This window comes from Ranitomeya variabilis, chromosome 4, assembly GCF_051348905.1.
Source record: "Ranitomeya variabilis isolate aRanVar5 chromosome 4, aRanVar5.hap1, whole genome shotgun sequence".
Classification (NCBI taxonomy): domain Eukaryota; kingdom Metazoa; phylum Chordata; class Amphibia; order Anura; family Dendrobatidae; genus Ranitomeya; species Ranitomeya variabilis.
The window spans coordinates 494,903,351-494,912,255 of NC_135235.1; the positions used below are offsets into that span (position 1 = coordinate 494,903,351).

General features: G+C 49.1%; 1 long non-coding RNA gene across 1 annotated transcript; it reads right to left on the reverse strand.

Annotated features, from left to right (window-relative positions):
- Window positions 1-7,265: 7,265 nt before the first annotated feature.
- On the reverse strand, window positions 7,266-7,911 carry LOC143769063 (uncharacterized). Its single transcript, XR_013214195.1, has 3 exons — window positions 7,726-7,911; window positions 7,473-7,582; window positions 7,266-7,362 (listed from the first exon to the last, which is right to left on the reverse strand). It is a non-coding gene; the product is annotated as an uncharacterized LOC143769063 (long non-coding RNA).
- Between the last annotated feature and the right edge of the window lie 994 nt (window positions 7,912-8,905).

Sequence of the window (8,905 nt, forward strand, 5' to 3'; positions counted from 1 at the left end):
ACGGTATTGTGTTAGGTATGTCTTGTTGCAGGCCTGAGCTCCAGCTGTGTCATTAAGCAGCGGGTGTTTCCTATTTGAGTCTCCTCTGGACTCAGTCTCTTGCCTGGCATCGTTGTATCCAGACCTATTTGGTCTCATCCGGATTCCTTTCAGTCTGCCTCATGCAAGAAAAGCTAAGTCTGTTTTGTACAATTTGGATCGTTTGCATTATTCAGTGTTTTTGTCCAGCTTGCTTTACATTTGATTTTTGACTCGCTGGAAGCTCTAGGGGGCTGATATTCTCCCTCCACACCGTCAGTCGGTGTGGGGTTTCTTGAATGTTCAGCGTGGATGTTTTGTAGGGTTTTCTGCTAACCGCATAGTCCACTATCTATTTTCTGCTATCTAGACTATTGGGCCTCACTTTGCTGAATCTAGTTCATCTCTACGTTTGTGTTTTCCTCTTGCCTCACCGTTATTATTTGTTGGGGGCTTTCTATATCTTTGGGGTTCAATTTCTCTGGAGGCAAGCGAGGTCTTATTTTTTCCCTCTAGGGGTAGTCAGTTCTTCGGCTGGCTCGAGACGTCTAGAACCAACGTAGGCACGTTCACCGGCTACTTTTAGTTGTTTGTTTCAGGATCAGGTATGCGGTTAGCCCAGTTTCCACCTCCCTAGAGCAGTATTTATATTTTTGCTATCTTGCCGGAATATCAGAGATCCTCTGCCATTGGGATCATAACAGTACGGGTTCACTTTCTGTCCTCATTCTTCTATCAACATTATCAAACATTTCTCACAATTAACTAGTTAGTTACATTTAACGTTTACATATCAGCATTATTACTTTCTTTCAAGACATCATTATCACTTTACTGTTTTAAGACAGTACTACTCATAAGTGCACAGGTAAACATCCCCTTTAAGAGGGGACCAAGTCTTTATGAGGTAGCGCAGCTTCTTCAGCTACCAGTCCGTACACCGTAAGGACTCCGGTGCGGGTTCCAAGAACCGTATCTTCGCAAAGAGTCCTTCTTGTATGTAAAACCAGTAAGAAGCCCCTTTAAGAAGGTGCAAACTATTTACAAGCAGTTTGTATCATGCACTGTTCATGATTCAGCAGTTCTTTTCAACAATGAGGAAACAGGAAACAAAAGCAAAAGCAGAGGAAGGGATCCCGGGAAAACAAAGGGATCCCTTTAAGAGTTAACCCTAGTCGAGTTTAAAGCAGCAAAAAGCAGGGAAACAAACAGTTAACTATGTACAGTTTCAAGTTTCCGAGGTTTAGTGGGACGGCTTCCAGGGCTGCACCTGGCACTTAACCCTTCTTGGCCTGGGAAGAGTGAGGTCCAGGGTTACACCCAGTGCTGGACAAACGCCGTTAATCCGTCTTGCATGTACTGTTAAATCGGGCGCAGCGATGGAAGTCTGCGCAGCTTGAGTAGGGGCATTTGCTGCAGCAGAGGTAGCGGCTGCTGCAAGATCAGTCACTGGAACGGAATCAGCAGCTGTGGCACTAGCAGTCACTGGAGTGGTGTCGGTCGTCAGGGCAGGGTCGTCCTTCATACCTGCTTCAGATGCGGTCCCTCCGGTGCCGATCTGCTCCGTCTCCGCTGGGGTCTGGAACGCTGGTTGCGGGGCCTTGTGCTGCGACGTTGTCATCTCTGCTCGCAGCATCTTGCTTTCCGGCAGGGCCTTGCTTTCCAGCTTCGGAGCGCTGGGACTTCGTTCCTGCTCCGGACCAGATGAGGCTGCTGACAGATGTCTGGTGAGGCTCCCGATGATGGCCTTCTTCCACCCGGCCTCAGTGCTCAGCTGCGTCCGCCGGGGTCGGTCGCTGAGCTCGTCCACTCCGGCCTGCAGGAATTCAGCATCAGCGGTGGAGGCCTGGTTGTGGTGCCCCTCTGGGTGGCTGGGGGAGTCCTCTGCTCTGACCCCATGCTCCGGCTCCGGGCGGCTCGCCATGGCATCCTCCATGTCGCTCACTTCTTCTTCCTGGTCCTTTTCCCGCTCTCTCCTTCGTGGGCGGTTTCGTTTTCTTTGTCTCTGCCCACCATTGAGGATCAGGAGGCGGACCTCGGCTGCTGACGGACACGTCCTCAAGGGGCAGAAATACTTAGACTGGGCGGCCATTGTCTTTCGCGCTCTTCAGCTTGTTTACGCCCACTTCCACGCCCTTCTTCTTCTCCTGCGCTCTCCTTAGCGCTATAATGGCGGCGGTTTTGGCGGGAACTTCTGGCGGCAAGTGGCAACACACAGTCTTTGCAATAAGTCACAGTCCAAGTACAATAAATCACAGTTCCAAGGCACACATGACCTGATTCTTCAGGCTTAAGTAGATCCTGTTCGTGACGCCAAGTTGTAGCGTCCCCACTGCCGCAGGGCCGAGGGGTACCCGGTACCGGGCCTCTGAGTCTCTGCTCTGGGGTTGTCACGGTGGCTAGGCCCGGTCCGTGACCCTGCTGGAGGGGCGCACAGTTTATGAAGTGATGGATGTAGGTAGATGATGGTGGTGGTGATGCTGTAATGGTGTGGTGCAGTAAATAACGAGGACACCAAGTTGCAGTCTCTTTACCTCTTTACTGAAGATCTCTGGATCCTCAGTCCGGAATCCGGATAACCAGGCTGCGCAAGTCCGGCCGGTCCAATGGCACCTCCAGAGTTCTCTAAACAGGTGGAAATCTGCGCCTACCTCCTAGCGCTGTGTTGTGGTCCTTCCCTGCTGTGCTTACGGAAAGTCCCCACAACTGTTGTGTCCATTTCTTAAGTTCCCTCACAACTCGATTAGATGATGTTCTGCTAATCCTCCGTCCCTCCCTGATGTTACGGTTGGAACGGCACCCGTATGACGGGTAGGCTCGGAGCTCTTCCGGGACCCTAGAGTCGCCCCTCTCCACAAGTTGCCCCCCAAGACTGAATAGGTGATTTAGTTGAGACAGCCCGCCTTAGACTGACTGTCCTGCCGTTGGTTTAGAGTATTGCTTGAAGCTGAATATTGTAATACTCCCTCGGCGTTCCGGCCGCCGGTTGTGCGCCTCAGTAGGATGTTGCCTCGGTCTTACAGCACGACTCCTACTGGTATTCTCCTTGTTGCTTTGATCTCGTTTCTCACTCAGCACAATCTATCTCGCTTCCAGTCCCTTCTTGGGTACCGCCGCTATACTGTGCAGGCACGGCCCCGTTACGTTCGCTCAAGTTGCCAAGCCTCTGTCAGGATCCCACCCTTGACAAAGACCCTACTGAATCTTCTCCCACAACACCCTCTGCCACAAGGTGTTGCCTGGTTCCAACCCAGTCAGCTTTCTCACTAACTTCCTGCCTGACCCCCAGTTTACCCACAATGGTGGGGAGTGGCCTAGTGAATAGAACCCTTAGCTCCCCCTGGTGGCCCAGCGGTGAAATGTATTGGTGTCTGTGATACCTGATCAGATGAACTCCTTCAGTGCCATCAGACGTACCATAGCTCCCCTTAGTGGCGGAGCCACAGTACTGCAACGACCAGGACTCTGGGGCGCTGCACATCCTTCTCTGCTGGTCAGGCTGCCAATATTGTCGGTGAACGGCACCTTCTGGACTCATGAAGTAGTCAGTGAAGGATTCTCTCACACGCACACCCGAGTTGGACGGCCTGCCCAGACCCACGTTGACCACTGGATTAAATACTGGCTGCTGGTACTCCACATCTACGTCAGTGTTGTACTCACGAGCATAGTTGTGGAGTACACAGCAAGCCTTAATCACAGCGTCAACGGTGTCTGTGTCCAACTGCATGGCAGTGTGAAAGATCCTCCACTGAGTAGTCATGATCCCAAAGGTGCATTCCACATATCTGCGTGCACGACTCAGCCGATAATTAAAAATCCTCCGCCGGGCATTCAGTCCCCTTCTGGGTATGGGCGCAGCAGGGTTGTCGTTAAGGGAAACGCCTCATCCGATACCATCACAAAGGGTACTGGATGTGTGGAACCCGGCAAAGGTCTTGGGGCTGGGAGCGTTCCGCCATCTTGAAGAATTTGCATCCCAATCTGTGACGTTCGCAACACCCGAGAATCCCCAGTACTACCATAGGCACCAACATCAATGGCAACAAATTTGTAATGGGCATCAGCCACCGCCATCAGGACCACTGAAAAATACTTCTTATAATTAAAGAAGCGTGATCCTTATCGTGGTGGCTGCTGAACCCTTACATGTTTACCATCGACTGCACCTATGCAGTTTGGGAAATTGGCCACAGACTGAAAGCCTGCTGCAACCTGCAGCCAAGTCTCCTCGGTTGGGGAAGGCATCACCATGGGCTGCAACTTCTGCCAGATGACGGTACATGTACACCTCACAATTTTAGAGATGGTAGATTTACCAACTCTAAATTGGAGGCACAGGGATGTATAGCTCTCCCCTGTGGCCAAAAATCTGCAAAGAAACAAAAAAGAATATTAGAAGTGTCACACAAAAATTTAAGTAAACATGTCATTAGTTATGGTCGCTATAATATGCGTCCAGCACCTTTCATGTCTTATATAAAGCATTCTATAATGCTGGCCTTAACACCCGGCACAACACAAAGGGTGTAAACAAACAAAAAAAAGCCTGTGACAACAGATGGGACTTGTGCACACACACATGCGAGATACGGCCGAGTGTTGCATGGTAATCCCCGGCCCTGCTGCCTGCACTCCGTTGTGGAGCGTGCGGCTCCATGTAATGCTATGCGGGTGCACACTCCGCTCCAGAGTGCAGGCCTGGGGATTACCATGCGACACTCGGCCGTATCTCGCATGTGTGTGTGCTCCCCGCCTACCAGAGGGGTGGGTGTGTGTGTGTGTGTCACACCTGACGCAACCGTGGGCTGAATTATAACAACACGGATGGCTTGCAGGGATAAAAGCACTACAGTAAGCGCAGCTACACGGTGGCAAGTGATGCTGTCAAATCCCATTCTTCCCTGATGGCGCTGAAATCATGCAGAGCAGGGGAGAATGATGACAGCATCTTCATCACCTGCCGCCAGAGAACAGAGCTTCATGTAACGCTTGTTCACCACTGCAATGCGTGTCACACAGAGGACATCAATGTGTGTTCTCCATGTGCACGTGCGTGGGACACTATGTGGAACGTGCAAATGTTGACAATCTGGCATGTCAGCGTGTTTTGCCAACGGACACACGGCGGCCCAAAACAAGCTGACATGTGCATAGATGAGTGGGGCAGTGTCTCCAGGAGATAAGAAAAATGTCATCACACATACTGGACACACAGACGTGTGAAAGAGCCCTAACGACATTCAAACAAAATAATTAGTTACCGTATTTTTCCGACCATAAGACGCACTTTTTTCCCTCCAAATTTGGGAGGAAAGTGTGGGTGCGTCTTATGGTAGGGATGTAGCATGTGGGGAGGGGGGCAGCAGCGAGTGGGATCGCACTGTTATCCCACTTCAGGATGTCCCCGCTGCCCGGAATCAGCGCTGGGAAAACCACGTGGTCCCGATGATTAAGTGCAGTGAATATTCATTAGCGGCTCCCCACCCACCGATCAGCTGAGTGGTGAGCGGGGAGCAGCAAATGAATACTGCACTTAAGCAGGGACACGCATGGCTTCCTCAGCCCTGATTGCTGCAGCAGCTAGGGAGATTTGTGTGTCCTGGGGAGGAGGCAGCAGCAGCAGGGGCCAGAGCGGAGAGGAGATCGCTGTATACCTGCCTGCCATGCCTGGATGCCGAGTGCTGTGCACAAACAGGACCTGTGTGATGTCAGGAGTGGGCGGGCTGGAGCATTACATGGCAGCTCAGAGCCCTCCCTCTTCTTGACATCATCACAGGTCCTTCATGCTCCCCACTAGAATCTGCAGCTTCCTCATAACCTGTGCTGTGGAGAGGCAACAAGAGGGAGGGCTCTGTGTGCAGTCATGGGATGCTTTTACCTCACCACAGGCTGGCAGGCTGCCACAATTAAGAGGTTAGTCTTTACAAAACACAATAAAGCACTCTGCCACTCCTGTGGTGAACTATAAGGCTGTGTGCACACGTAGCAGATTTTTTGCATTTTTTTCGCGGTTTTTCGCTATAAAAACGCTATAAAACCGCGAAAAAAACGCTAACATTAAGCATCCTATGTAACAGAATGCATTCCGCATTTTTTGTGCACATGCTGCATTTTTTTCCTGAGCGGAATCGCAATCCAGAAAAAAACGCAGCATGTTCATTAAAATTGCGGAATCGCGGCGATTCTGCACACATAGGAGTGCATTGATCTGCTTACTTCCCGCACGGGGCTGTGCACACCATGCGGGAAGTAAGCAGATCAAGTGCGGTTGGTACCCAGGGTGGAGGAGAGGAAACTCTCCTCCACGGACTGGGCACCATATAAGTGGTAAAAAAAAAAGAATTAAAATAAAAAATAGCGATATACTCACCCTCTGGCGGCCCGACCTTCTTCAGCGGCTTCCGAGGTGTGTGTGAAGGACCTGCGATGACGTCGCGGTCACATGACCCGCGGTCACGTGACCGCTACGTCAATGGAAGGTCCTGAACACACAGCATTAAGAACGGACGCCGCTGAGGTGAGTATAACCTTTTTTTTTAATTTTTTTTATTATTTTTAACATTCTGTCTTTTACTATAGATGCTGCATAGGCTGCATCTATAGCAAAAAGTTGGTCACACCTGTCAAACAGTTTTCCAAGCGATGCTACAGATCGCTTGGAAAACGCTAGCATTCTGCAAGCTAATTATGCTTGCAAAACGCTAGTTTTCTACGGGTATATGCATGCAAATTCTGCATGCGATATACCCGCGGCAGGAGGCGCAGAATTGCCGCGGAAATTTCCGCGGCAATTCTGCTACGTGTGAACTCAGCCTAACTCCCAGCATGTCATAGGATCTGCAGGACATGCTGGGAGTTATAGTTCTCCCATGGGATTTTAAAGCAGCACTCCAGTGCTATTTTGCAGTGCTGGAGTGGTGCTTTCAATATCAGCCCTGTGCCCCCATTCTTATACTCACCCTCCAGTGTCTTCATATAGTACTGTACAGACACCACACTGGTCCCGCAGCTTCCAACATAATAACATACTATTATATGTAATAACACCACATATAATAGTATGTTATTTATGTTATTAAATATTTTACCACATTTTTTTGCTTCAAATATTTTTTTTCCCTATTTTCCACCTCTAAAACCTGGGTGCGCCTTATAGTCTGGTGCGTCTTATAGTCCGAAAAATACGGTACTTACCGCAAGGTGATGAGCAGCCTTTCCTCAGCAGAGATGGCCTTCCTCATCACTGTGTCTTGCAGTGTCAAATGGGGTGCCAGGATGGTGAGCAGTCTGTCGAACGCCAGAATGGATAGACGACATAAAGAAAGAAATTTGTCAGGATATCTGAAAATTGTAAAAAACAAAAAACATAAAAAAAAAAAAAAAGGGTTACTTCACATATAACATTGTTTGAAAAAACAGTGAAATTTGTCTTTCAATTGATTTCAACGTACCTCCTCAAGTCATTGTAAAGGACATAAAAGTGCCCCTTCTGTGTGTGCTGTGCTACAAGAGGGAGCACCCACATTCTTTTCTGTGCACGCCTTCTCTGCCGCCGCTGCCTCTAAAATAAAAAAAAATATATATATATATATTGATTAAAACACAACACTGTGAAAAATATTTGAAACATGCCTGTAAAGCAATGCGGAATATGTTAACCCAATATAAAAAAAAAACAAAAAAAAAAAACAGACATCTGCTTACCTGACGTGTATGACGATTCAGGATTAGCAGCAGCAACCCCAGGATCGCAATCCGGTGTGGCGTGCGGAGCTGGATCTGCGGGCTGCGATCTGGCCTACGATCAGCACTCTGCGGAGCGCTGTCACTGTTCAAAATTCGTCCACTCATTTTGGTGTGTTATTCCCAAAATGGAGGATGGAAGAAGAAAAGGGTTGGACAAGGAAATTACATCATTTCTTTTTTTTTTTTTTCCCCATTGCAGTTCAAGCTTTATTTGTGTCAAACACACAGACAATCTGCAGAGAAAACCGCATTAAAAACCGCATCAAAAACCGCACCAAAAACCGCACCTGTTTTCTGCCAAGAGCTGCGGTTTTTAGTGCAGAAAAATCCGCAGGAAAATCTGCAACGTGTGCACAAAGCCTAACAGCTTTTGTGTCATTTCCTAGTGATCTGTATCTGGAAATAAAGGATGACAATCAAAATGGCCGCCATTATCGCTCCTACAGGGGACATCACTAAGCTTTCGTACACCCTGAACAGTACATGGTGTAATGACACATCCCCTCACATTACCACTGTTACAGAGGTGCCATAAAGCTCTCATAGATCCATGGTCAGCATTAGGGGTAGGCAGACTTGGCATCTGCCTAGTACCCTCACTCCTCCAGGGGCCCCCAGCCAGTGGTATACCGTTAATAACGGCATACCACGCAGCCGCTAATACCAGCACACCATGAGGCCACTATGGGATCCGTGGGTCAGGGGATGCCGATACAGTTGAAAGCAATGATAGAGGAGAGAGCGTCATCTGAAGCTCCCTCTCCCATCATTCCCCTCTATTTCTGACGCAGTGGGTACGCGATGACGTCAATTAATCGCGCACCATGCTATGCCGGGCAGTGGAGCTGCTGAGATGCTCTGCAACAGCGGGGGAACTAGGAGGAGAGGTGAGTATTGTATTTTTTTTCATATATTAGTGAGTACGTGCAGCCATAATACTGCAGGACAGTTGGGCTACATGATACTCTATGGCGTGGCTGCATTATACGCTATGGCAGTGTTCCCCAACTCCGGTCCTCAAGAGCCACCAACAGGTCATGTTTTCAGGTTTTCCTTAGTATTGCACAAGTGATGGAATTATTGCCTGTGCAGGTGATGCAATTATTACCTCTTCAATATTAAGGAAATCCTGAAAACA